The sequence below is a fragment of the Dermacentor silvarum genome, chromosome 7 (assembly GCF_013339745.2).
Source record: "Dermacentor silvarum isolate Dsil-2018 chromosome 7, BIME_Dsil_1.4, whole genome shotgun sequence".
Taxonomy (NCBI): domain Eukaryota; kingdom Metazoa; phylum Arthropoda; class Arachnida; order Ixodida; family Ixodidae; genus Dermacentor; species Dermacentor silvarum.
Window position 1 is genome coordinate 120,854,065 of NC_051160.1, and position 12,233 is coordinate 120,866,297.

The following is a 12,233-nucleotide window of genomic DNA, read 5'->3' on the forward strand; positions in this document are numbered from 1 at the left end:
ATCCACCTATAAAACATGCTTCCAATCAGTGCTTACAGCAAGCCTTTCAAAGAAAAATTTTGTTCTGCATTCTTGCAATAAATGCAAAATTTTAAATAACTATTCCTTCATTCTTCTGAATCTCTACAAAACACCACCTAACACACCTTTTCTGGCTATAGTCTGGTTTTAGGGACAATAGGTGTAGAAATACCCTAAATGTATTTACAAGTGCAATTAGTGACCTTGCAAACATACCTTTACACCTGCGGGGCCTGCAAAGGTACAAAGGGAATGCAGGCGGTGGGGATGAGGGGAAGAGCTTGGAATAAATGCATTTCTTTAAGAACAGATAAAAATTACTATTGGCATCTCATAGACACTAGTAGCCATGCTATGTTTTCTGGTTCTTGGAAGGTACTCTGGTTGCTGATAATCCACAAATGTAGTGCCACACTTTCTCTTAAGTAAGACCTATTAGAGTATTATAAACAAGATAACCTAAGGTTAAAGAGACCGTGTAACCATAGGAATAATGCCGAACACAGGCAAACGCAATGAAACTGACAATAGCGCGTATTATGCACTGCGTGCTACCAGAGCGCTCGATGCGCAGAGACGTTTCCGAAAGTTGTAGTAAGCTCATAACCTGCCTATTTTTGCGAACTTGTAAACAAGCACTATCAGCTGAGATAATATCATCTGTACTTCAAGTTACGCTGAATTTCAACATATAAAAACAACGAAGAAAAAAAAAGCCGGCAATTTGAACTCGGTCGTGCAAAGCTTAAGTACAGTGAAAGCGCCAATGCTCAAAGGCTTACTGGCTGCTACGGCTAGGTATTAAATTAGTTGCTTCTAGGTCTTAAGTTGATTTAACTTAACTGCGGATGTAGGGAACGTATTCTCGAGCGATCATTTTCGGACGTACCTTTCCTTTCGCGACATTTCATGTCACTAGCGCTGCACGCGTCGGCGCCTACAAGCGACACCGTTCCTGGCATGCCACACACGCAGGCAGGCAGACAGGAGCCGTGTCTGTGTCGGGCGAAGCGACCGCACACCTGCGCCGGCGATTACTAGGCAACGCGTGGTGACGTCATCGCTACTGCTTTGGCGCATGCGCGCCTAGTCAACGCGGGCGGCATGGGAAGCAGCTCTGCGCGTTGCGTCGTTGGTGCTGCTGCAATTTCTTTCTCTATCACGCTCTCATTTTCTCTTTCCCGAGCGTTGCGCGCGCCGCGCGCATGCTCTCCTTCCCTCTCCTTAACGTTCCTTGGCAAGGCAACATGTGCACGGCACGGAAAGGAGGCGAGGCACACGCCGCTACACGAGGTAGTTGCTAGGCAACGCAGTGACGTCATAGCTCAGCGAGGTTGTGCGACAGCAGGCGCCACTTTTTACGGTTAGCTAGAACAGCTTCGCTGTTTAAAAAAAAAAAAAGATACGCTGTATGACCGCCGCTGTGGAAAACTGTTCAGAAGAATGCGCTGCTTCGGAAACGCACGCCTTTCATTTGAACGTTTAACGTGCTCCGGGCTCGTTCAAGTTATTGCCCCTGTTGTTCAGGCATCTGCGAAGTGCACGGGAGCAAGCGGTGCGTCGTCTGCTAGCGCTTCTCCTTCGACCCCTCGAAGGTAGGGCGTGTAGTTGTCGCTACCCTTGAAAAATAGAGGAGTCTTATTATTTGTGTCTCGATTATTAGTCGACGTGGAGGGGTCGAAGGAGTACAGCGTGACTCCTTCGCTTTTCTATGAAAAAAGGCAACGCAAAAAGTCCCCTCTCCATATGGAGACATTGTAACTGAAAAAGATCCTGTCCGTAAGGGCACCACTGCTTCCTGCAAAAAAAAAAAAAAAAAACATACCGCCCTTCTACTCCGTGAAGATGGTTGACAGCGAAGCTCTGTTAGTTACATAGAGTGTTACATGTACTTGTGTTGCACGTGATGCAATTACATAAACACAAGTAAACACAGATCTACAACAGGAACTTATATTAAATTGAAAGGTGGCGATTCCAGAAGAGGCAGCGACTTCCGACGCCACTCGACTAGTGTCCAGTTCTGTGGTCTAAACCAGCCGAGCCGCCGCCAGAGGCATCGGCAGCATTCACCGACACTGCGCGCGTTCGGCGCGAACGCGGGGAGTGCGCCCAATCTTATCGGCCGGATTCCATGCCAGAACTGCCATCTGTTTGAGGCTGCCGCAACCTTGGATTATCGCTCTGATCTTGGGGGCGGTGTTCCCGGGAACGCATTCTTTTCACTGTGGCAGCGATGGTGACGGGTGTGCGGGCGCTAACTAATTCTACTCTTCTAGAACATTGGAGTTGTCTGTGCCTGCCCAATCTGATCGTAAGGATCCCTGTGCAGTCGTCTACCCGTCTACTGACGGCACCGATTCATCGCAATCCATATTTCCTGCTTTGAATCATGACCGGATTCCGTGCCAGAACTGCCATCTGTTTGAGGCTGCCGCAACCTTGTATTATCGCTCTCATCTTGTTGGCGGTGTTCCCGGGAACGCATTCTTTTCGCTGTAGTAGTGACGGCGACGGTGTGCGGGCGCAAACTAATTCTACTCATCTACAACATTGTAGGTTGGTGTATTCTTTCTATCGCGCTCTTGCGTACACTGCTCTCCCGTCGCTGTTGCTGCCATGAGTGTTACCATGAATACTTCTTCTTCTTTATTCTTCTTTCTGGGGTTTTACGTGCCAAAACCAGTTCTGATTATGAGGCACGCCGTAGTGGAGGGCTCCGGATTAATTTTGACCACCTGGGGTTCTTTAGCGTGCACTACAATGCAAGCACACGGGCGTTTTTGCATTTCGCCTCTATCGAAATGCGGCCGCCGGGGCCGGGATTCGATCCCGCGACCTCGTGCTCAGCAGCGCAACGCCTTAGCTGACTGAGCCACCCCGGCGGGTTGTTACCATGAATAGTGTAATACTTCAAGTTAATGTAGAGCCGTACCTGGTCATTTGCGCTGGGTTCTATTTTTGGTGAATGCCTTCTATTTTCTGCTGTGTTGTTGTTTTCTATTGTCAACCTTGACACGAGCAGGGAAATGAATTCTAGTGGCCTAAACGACCCTGCTAAAGCTAGGACTGAGAAGAAGCCGGGAAGCTTAATAGAGGTCGCCAAGGTATTCACGGAGTTGGTGACTAAGCTAGATTTATTTGCGTCAGGCATTAAAAGTGACGTTGCTCGTATCAGTACCTCAAATGGTGAAATTCGGTCGGAAATCACTGGTCTTCAACGATCCGTACAATTCTTGAGTGATGGTTTGAAAAAATTCAAACTTGATGTTGAGGACTTCCGTGGTGAGCTTTCTGCGGTTAGTGCTGACAATGAGCAGTGCCGCATTGAAAGTGAACTCCACAAAAAAAAAAAAAAGAAGTGAAGCGGGCTAGGAGTGAGATAACTAAGTTGAAACAGTACTTCAGAAATATGAATTTTGAAATTCAAGGGCTTCTGGTTGTACCAGATGACGACCTTCTGAAGGAAGTTGGAAAACATGTGGGGTATCTGAAGGCTGCCCTCACTGAGAATGACATAGACGTTGTGCATCGTGTGCCATCCAGAGAAAAAAGTAGGCCGTATGTGGTCGTAAAGTTTAGTTTGAGAGCCGCCCGTTTTCCTTGCTGCCATCGGCAGCGAGGAAACGAAAACAGAATGCAAGGGATTTAGGGTATGACACAGATGCTTCGATCTATGCAAATGAGCATCTCTCACTAAAACAAAATTTTGCGTGCAAAAGCGAGACAAGCAAGGAAAGAGAAAAAAAAAGGAAGTTTATCTGGGTGTCCCAAGGCACAGTTGTCATGCGGAAATTGGAAAAGACACCAGTTTTGCGCATAACGTGGGAAGAGGACTTGACACAAGTTGTTTAACAGGTCGTCACGGTGGAAAACTGTTTTTCTTAGTTGTGATCTTGCATGTCATTTTTCTTTGTTTTTTTTATCGCTTTGTTAGACAGGAAAACATAATCCTGTCCTTCTGTAGAGTTATATGTGTCTAAACCTATTTCATCATATTACACCGCATTTTGTATAACCAGTGCCCATACTCTTCATCTAGATTATGCAACTGAACATTTGTATAATGCTTTCAATATTTCTGTGTGCTGGATTAGTGCCATATATCACTTCTTTGTTGTCTATGCTAGTTTTTCTAACATTGTACAACGAAAGTATGGCTTCGTAATGATTGAGCAACATTTCTTAGTGAATACGTTTACCCTATTCAAGGGCTGTTGTTTTGTCATACTTGCTATAATTCGTTTCTGTGTACATATGTTATCACCACTGTCTACGAATTAACTCTAATACAGTAGGTTCCAGTCCGTCGGAGCTAAATTCACGCATTGTAGACCACCGCATATCACCCCTGCTGTGCTTCACGTTAATATGCAGTCTGCTCGTTACAAAGAGGAAACCCTCTTTGTTCTTCTTGATGAGTTTAAATTTGATTTCTCTATAGTTATGCTAACAGAAAAATGGTACCGTGATGACTCGGACGTTATTATTATCGCAGGTTATAATCCAGTCTATTTAAATAGGAAAACAAGGACAGGAAGTGGCGTATGTATGTGTTAAACAAGAGATGAGATACGAATGTTTTAACGAGTGGTATCAATGCACGGATGATATTGAAATCGTTTGTCTCAAAGTAGGAAACTGTTTTTGTTGCAGAATACAGACCACCCGATGACAGCTTAAACAATTTTATACAGTTTTTCGATAACATATTTTCCTTTGTTAGTGACAATGGATATAACTCGTTTTGGGAGGTGACCTCAATATTGATATGTTAGGTGGCACAAATAGGCAAAAGGATCTTTCGGCACTTCTTGATTCCCACTTTTTATCACATTTATTGTCACTCCTACTCGTATTACTGACTCGAGTGCAACATTAATAGACCTGTTCATAACAAACTTGCCTTCCGATTCCGCACTTTCTGGCACTATTTGTACCGCAATCCGTGGTCACCTACCTATTTATTTTATTGTACACCAATCCCGCTGCACACGCAGACAGGCTGCTTATGGTATATATTTATTATAAAGCTGTAAATTTAAACTATCTTTCGCGCTTTCGTGATGAAATTGAGCAAACGCAATGGGATGACTTATTTTCTATCTTCTGTGCTGACTTAGCTTACGACTATTTTATCCGAACAATCAGTTCAGTTTATAATAAACATTTCCCAATTCAGGTTTTTAAGAAAACCAAAGCATACCCGCATACCTTGGATGACTACAGAGATTCTAAAAATGATGAAGGAAAATGATGGGCTATTTCATGCATTCTTAGTTAACCGAAATCCAGATGCTTTGAGGATGTTTAAAAAATGCAGAAATTTGATCATTAAGTTACAACGGCAAGTAAAACGAAATTATTATTATACTTATTATACCATGTTTGAGGGCGTCACAGATATCAAACAAATGTGGAATAAATTGCACTCCATCATATCTCCAGGTAGAGTAAGAAATACTTTTGACGAACTTGTAGTTGAAAATGAAGTTATTAAAGGCAAGGAGTTAGACGACAAATTCAATGAATACTTTACATCTGTAACTGAGAGCTCACATAAAGATAGCGCCTTTGATTACTTACCCGTGCCGTTCAAGGAATCAATATTTCTTTGCCCAACTGATGAAAATAAAGTATTAAGGGTATTTAGAAACTTTAAGATGAGTAAGAGGGAGGATATAAAAGGTCAGAAAATGGTAGGCTGCGAACTAAATATATTATTGATCTTATTAGCCCGTGTGTGACACATATATACAATCTTTCCTTACAAACTGGCATTTTCCCACAAAATATGAAGAATGCTATAAGGTAACGGTAATATACAAAAGTTGACATAAAAACAGTTTCGGTAATTATAGACCTATTTCAATCCTTCCCCTATTCTCCAAGGGATTGAAAAAAATTATTCATCTTAGACTCTCAAACATTTTGACAAACATTCCGTCATAACAAAATCGCAATATCGAGATAGATCAGGTTTTTCAACAGAAAGTGCTCTACTGCTTCAAAAAGAATTGATTCTTCAAAACATATTGAATCTAAAAAATTCACACTCGGCATATTTTTAGATATGTCCAAGGCCTTTGCTAAAATATTCATGAAACATTAATAGGAAAGCTGCACTGTTATGGAGTTCGTGGTGTTTCCCTCAATCTAATTCAACCTACTTAGCTAGCAGACATCAATGTGTATCGTTTAGCAGAATTCTGTCTTCTAGGCAACCTGTTATATACGGAGTTCCCCAAGGCAGCATATTGGGGCCGCTTTTGTTTGTTATATTTATTAATGACATTGTAAATGTTGACCCTTCAGCCCAGTACATAATCTATGCTGATGATACAAGTCTTTTCTTTTCAGGAACAAATATACATGATCTCGTGAATGTAGCTAACTTGACATAAGAAAAAATATGCGGCTGAACACTTATCAATTCTTTACAAATTAAATGCTCAACAACTAAAGCTGTTCTTTTTCGCTCTAAATCCCCGCTTAATGAGCTCACTCAGTCTTATAATCTCACGTTGAATAATACTAAAATGGAATTTGCTTCTACAGCAAAATCTCTAGGTGTAATTTTTCACGAATATATGAAATGGGATCACCATACGGAACTTTTACAAAACAAACATTTCAAGGTCTTGGGCGTACTGAGAAAATGTCAGCGCCCGCAGGGGCGTCTGCGTCAGCAGGCGTTTGGTGTGTTGCGAGACCACGGACCCGAGCACATGAGGGTCGGACCCTCCCACGCTTAACCGTGCGTGGCTTAGCCGTGTCCGGGGAAAAGGGGATCCTGGGGGTTGAGCCGATGCCGGGAGTTGGACCTTTATGGCCCCCCGGTGGAGGCAACACACTTCTTTGGCCTCCGCTTCACGTAGACGGCACCCCCGGACTGACCCATCCGGGGGAAATCGGTAGTTGCCTTTTCCTGGCTCTCTCTCCAATCTTCGTATTCCCCTATCACTTTTAATCTTTCCTGTCTTCTCATCTTTTCCATTCACTTCGACTTTTCCTGGCGGCAAGGGTTAACCTGGTGTGGCTGTCCTACCTTGGGTATACCATATTGGGTTATAGTAACGGCATACTGCTGGCGCTGTGCAGATTTGTTTACATGTTCTGCCACGTCCCCTTGTTGGGCTCCGTGGTGGGTGGCAGACGCCGTTGCCGAATAAACCACTTCTTTCCATGGGATCCTCAAACCCTTTTACAACCGATCGTGCCTCGAAAAGGGTACGCACCGACGCAACTTCGCTATTGTGGCCCAAAAACAAGGAAACTTTGCCGAAATTTCACGTCCTTTACTGTGAGCAACCATCTACGAAAGCTAGAGCAATTTCCCCATTTCTTGTGGCCAAGTGCCTAAAAGGGACCATTGGAGCTGGGTATAAGGCAACAAAGATGGCAACCGGAGATTTGCTCCTCGAACTAAAAGACAAGGAACAATACAACAAACTCGCACACCTCGTAGCCTTTGGTAACATACCTGTTTCTGTAAGCGCACATCGAACAATGAACACAGTAAAAGGCGTAGTATCAGACGAAGACCTAATGGCATTGAATGAAGAAGAACTCCTGGATGGATGGAAGGACCAAGGGGTAATCCATGTGCAGCGCATCAACATCAGACGGAATGACAACGAAATCCCAACAAAGCATTTAATACTCACTTTCAGTTCAACTACTTTACCCGAGACTCTTGAAACCGGCTATGTAAAACTCCATGTTCGACCATACATTCCGAACCCGCGACGTTGCTTTAAATGTCAAAGATTTGGTCACGCATCCCAGAGCTGCCGAGGGCAGCTTATGTGCGCAAAGTGCGGCACAACCGGTCACTCTTCTGACGATTGCAATAATGACGAGGTGGCAATGGCAATAATGGCAGTCACCCTGCATACTCCAGAGCTTGCCCAGCCTGGAAGAAAGAAAAAGAAATAATTACTGTAAAAGTGAAGGAGAACATAACATTCCGTGAAGCACGACAACGTATCTCCTCTTTATTCTTGCTCAAAACATCTTTCGCCGAAGTGGTGCCACGGTGATGATGATGATGATGATCTATTGGCATCCCCTTTGAAACGGGGCGGCGACAAATAGTCACCTAGCCTGCTTGATTTAATCAGGTATACTATACATGTTCTTTATCTTGCATTTTTGTATACCTATCATTATTTTTCTTTTTCAAAAATTTACCTTGTACCGCTGCCTATGATTTTAAGAGATCAGGTCGCATCCATCTTTTCCCTACTTTTTTTCCACCAGTACTCTAATCGTCTCTTGCTGATCTCTACGGCTGATCTGTTTCTGTTTCCTTCCACTTTAAACCCAAGCGCTTCTAGGAGTTGCACGTTACCTACGGTTCTCGCTGGGTGGATCCCGTCGCATTCCATTAGGATGTGCTGAGTGGTCTCTGGATCTTTACTGCAGCATACACATGTCTCATCTAATTCCGCATATTTGTTCCGATATGTTTTCGTCCTTAGGCAACCGGCTCGAGCCTCAAATAGCAAGGCACTGCCCTTTGTGTTATCGTACAGATTTTCCCTTCTAATTTCTTTCTTCTCATTCTTGTAAATCTCCATTGTCCTTTTCGTTTCCATTCTTTGCATCCAATTCACGGTCTCTATTTCTCTCACTTTCTTTCTGATGACCCCTGGTTGTCTATTTAAAGTTTCGATTATCCTGTACTTGGTTGCCAACTTCCTTGACGTCTTCCTCCATTCTGTGTCCACGCTTTTCATGTAGAGATACTTGTGCACTTTAGCCGCCCATTTATTTTCATCCATGTTCCTGAGCCTTTCTTCAAAACTAATTTTGCTTTGTGCTTCTCTGACTTCAAAAGAAGCCCAACCCATGTCTCCATGCACTGCCTCATTTGTCGTATTACCGTGTGCTTCCAAAGCCAACCGGCCTACTGATCTTTGGTTAACTTCCAAACCCGCCAATATATCCGATTTTAAGCATATAATGGCATTTGCGAATGTTAGCGCTGGCACCATTACTCCTTTCCAGATTCCACGCACCACCTCATACTTATTGTGGCCCCACAGTGCTCTGTGTTTCATTAATGCTGCATTCCGCTTCCCCTTTATTTTCAGATTATCTTGGTGGTTGCTTGAGTAATTCTTTCCTTCGTTTATGTGTACGCCGAGGTACTTATATTGCTTCACTATGGGTATTACTTGCTGTTGAATTGACACCACGAAGTTACTCGTGTGCTCATTAAAGATCATAATCCCTGATTTCTCTGTGCTAAACTTAAGGCCTAGATTTGTCGCTGCGTTCCCACAGATATTCGCAAGTATCTGTAAATCTTTTTTATTGTTCGCTAGTAGCACAATGTCGTCTGCGTACATCAGTCCAGGGATCTTCTGTTGCACCATTTGTCCATTACGCATGTAGGATAAATCAAAACCTAATTCGCTGTTTTCCAGTCGTCTTTCTATGCCCTTGACGTAAAGCGTGAACAACAATGGTGACAGAGGGCATCCTTGCTTCAATCCTTGGTGAATTCCCACCATTTCATTTCCTTTTCGGCCTTCCCATGCCACTTGTACTTGGTTGTCTCGATATATCTCCCTCAGCAGCTCCACGAAATCGTCATCTATGCCTTCGTATTGAAGAATATCCCACAACAATTCCCTGTCTACGTTGTCATAAGCTCCTTTAATATCTAGAAATGCTATCCATAAAGGTCTTTTCTGAGCTACTGAAATCTCTATGCACTGAGTTAGTACAAACATATTGTCTTCTAAGCGTCTGCCTGGCCTGAACCCATTCTGTAGTTCCCCCAATACACCGTTTTCTTCCACCCACTTCGACAGTTCTAATTTTATGGCTTGCATTGCCATTCTATATATCACCGACGTTACTGTAACTGGCCTGTACGAGCTCGTCTTATCCTTATCTCCTTTGCCTTTGTAGATAAGATTCATCTTGCTTTCACGCCATCCAACGGGAATATTCTTTGTTCTAATCACTTGCTCTATGGCATTAGTCAGCAGTGCCTTGCTTTTTGGACCGAGGTTTTTGATTAGCTGTATTGGGATTTCATCGGGTCCTGCTGCCGTGTTGTTAGGGACATTTTCTGCTGCCTTTTTCCAATAAAAGCTTTCTATGCTGAATTTTGATCTCTCAGGCCTCTCTGTTGTTGCTGGATCTGTTGTCTGAACTACGCTTTTTCTCGTACCGAAGTTATGCCTGATAACGTCTGTGATGTACCGCAGCGCATCATCGCCTTCATAGATGTTACCGTCTTCATCTCTTATAGCCGTTTGCGAGTTTCTAGTTGGAGCTCCGAGTGCTTTTATATGGTTCCAGAATCTTTTTGGGGCGCCTTTGTCTCTTTTGTGAATGTTATGCACCCAACGTTCACTTGCGCATTTAATTTTCTCTTGCACTAGCTCACTCGCAACCCTTTTCTTTTCTCGGTACGTATTCCATCTAAGGAGCACCTCTTCTTCTTGTAATCCCAACTTTTTGGCTTCTCGATGAACCCTAGATGCTTCTTTACGCTCTTCTATAGCTTGTTTAATTTCCTTGTTCCACCACTTACGTGGTTTCCTCTTTCCAATCCAACAATTGTATTGCCGTGTCCGCCTTATTTCATGCTGCATAACCTCCACCAGTTCCTTATATTCCCAGACTGCTGTAGGAAAAGCCTCAATTTTCTTCTCTATGTTGTTTGCGATCTCTGTTATTTGCTCGTCATTCATTTTTAAAAACTCTGAGGCTATTGGTTCATGTTCTGCGCTGGTATCTCTCCCAAACTTTAATGCTAAACGTCTATGATCGCTTCCCAGGCTATTTTTTCCATTTTCGTCTATTATCATTTGGTCCAGTTGTTCGTAGACCATTTCTGAGACTAAGGCGTAGTCGATACCTGACTGCCTGTTTCCGCATTGCCACGTTACCTGTCCATGACACTTATTCTCCCTGTTAACTACTATAAGGTTCTGTTCATCACACAAATCCAGCACTAGAGAGCCGTTGTAATCAGTATATCCGTCTAAATTGTCCATGTGCGCGTTCATATCTCCCACTAATATCACCTGGCCCGAGTTACTGAACTCATTCATATCGCTTCTAATGCAATCGACCAATTCCTTATTTTTTTCCTTGCTATCACTACCTGTCCACAGGTAAGCTACTCCCAGCCACGTCTTTTTACCTTGCCATGTACCACTAATCCATAAATGCTCTTTACATGTCTCGTTTACCCTTCGCCACTTCAGACCTCGCCTAATTAGTACGCCTACGCCTCCGCCTTTCCTTGACCCGGTCATTCTCTTGCACCCTTCCCATACAAAGTTGTCAATAACAGGCGGCTGCTCCAAATCTCGTAGATGCGTTTCGGTCAAGGCGTACACACTAATCGCTTCATCATTCAGTTGCGTTTGAATTTCCAGCCATTTTTCCTGCTTACGACCACCCTGCATGTTAATGTAGCAAATTTTACCTTCTCTATTCTTATCCTTTCTGCGTCTTTTCCTGACTCCTGGTCGCCTAATTCTGCCCTTTACTGGTGTTTCGCTATGTTCAATACTTAATCCTGCTTCCTGATTGCCTGGGGCCCGCCTAAAAAAAGCTACAGCTCGTGCCGCGAATCGATTTCCGACCGGTGTTGCTACACTTTCACTAAAATGTATCCCGTCACGCACAAAAGCGCCTTCGCGGCCTGCTCGGTGCACTTCACGGTTGATGTCAATGACCGTAAAATTCATTGCTTTAGCTAGAGTCCAAATTTCCCTGTTTACTGCAAGAACTGCCCTTTCAATTTTATAACCCTGCCTTTCAACCTCTGGCACCGTGCACACCGCGATTTGTACTTCTTTTGAAACATTCCGCAGGTCGGTGACCCCTTTGGCTATTTGCTTTGTGATTCCTGCTCCTCGTCCGTTCAGTACGTCAATCACTCCGCCCATTATCACCACTAGGTGTCTCTCCTCCATTGTGTCCCACATGCGTTCCTTGGCCTTCGCTATCACCTCTCTAATCGGCTTTCCCGGAAGCGCGCTAACCTGGACTCGTTCGTCTGCCCCTACCCTCTCTGCTATCGCCGGTTCTACTTTACGCATGTTGGAATCCCCAACAAAGACAACTCGACGCTTTCCTTCCCCCTCACCGCCGAAAGCTGCCCCGAAGTCACAATGCCCTCCCCTCCTTTCTTATTCTTGCCCTTGGCTTTGTTTTCTTCCCCGGCCGCGGCTTCG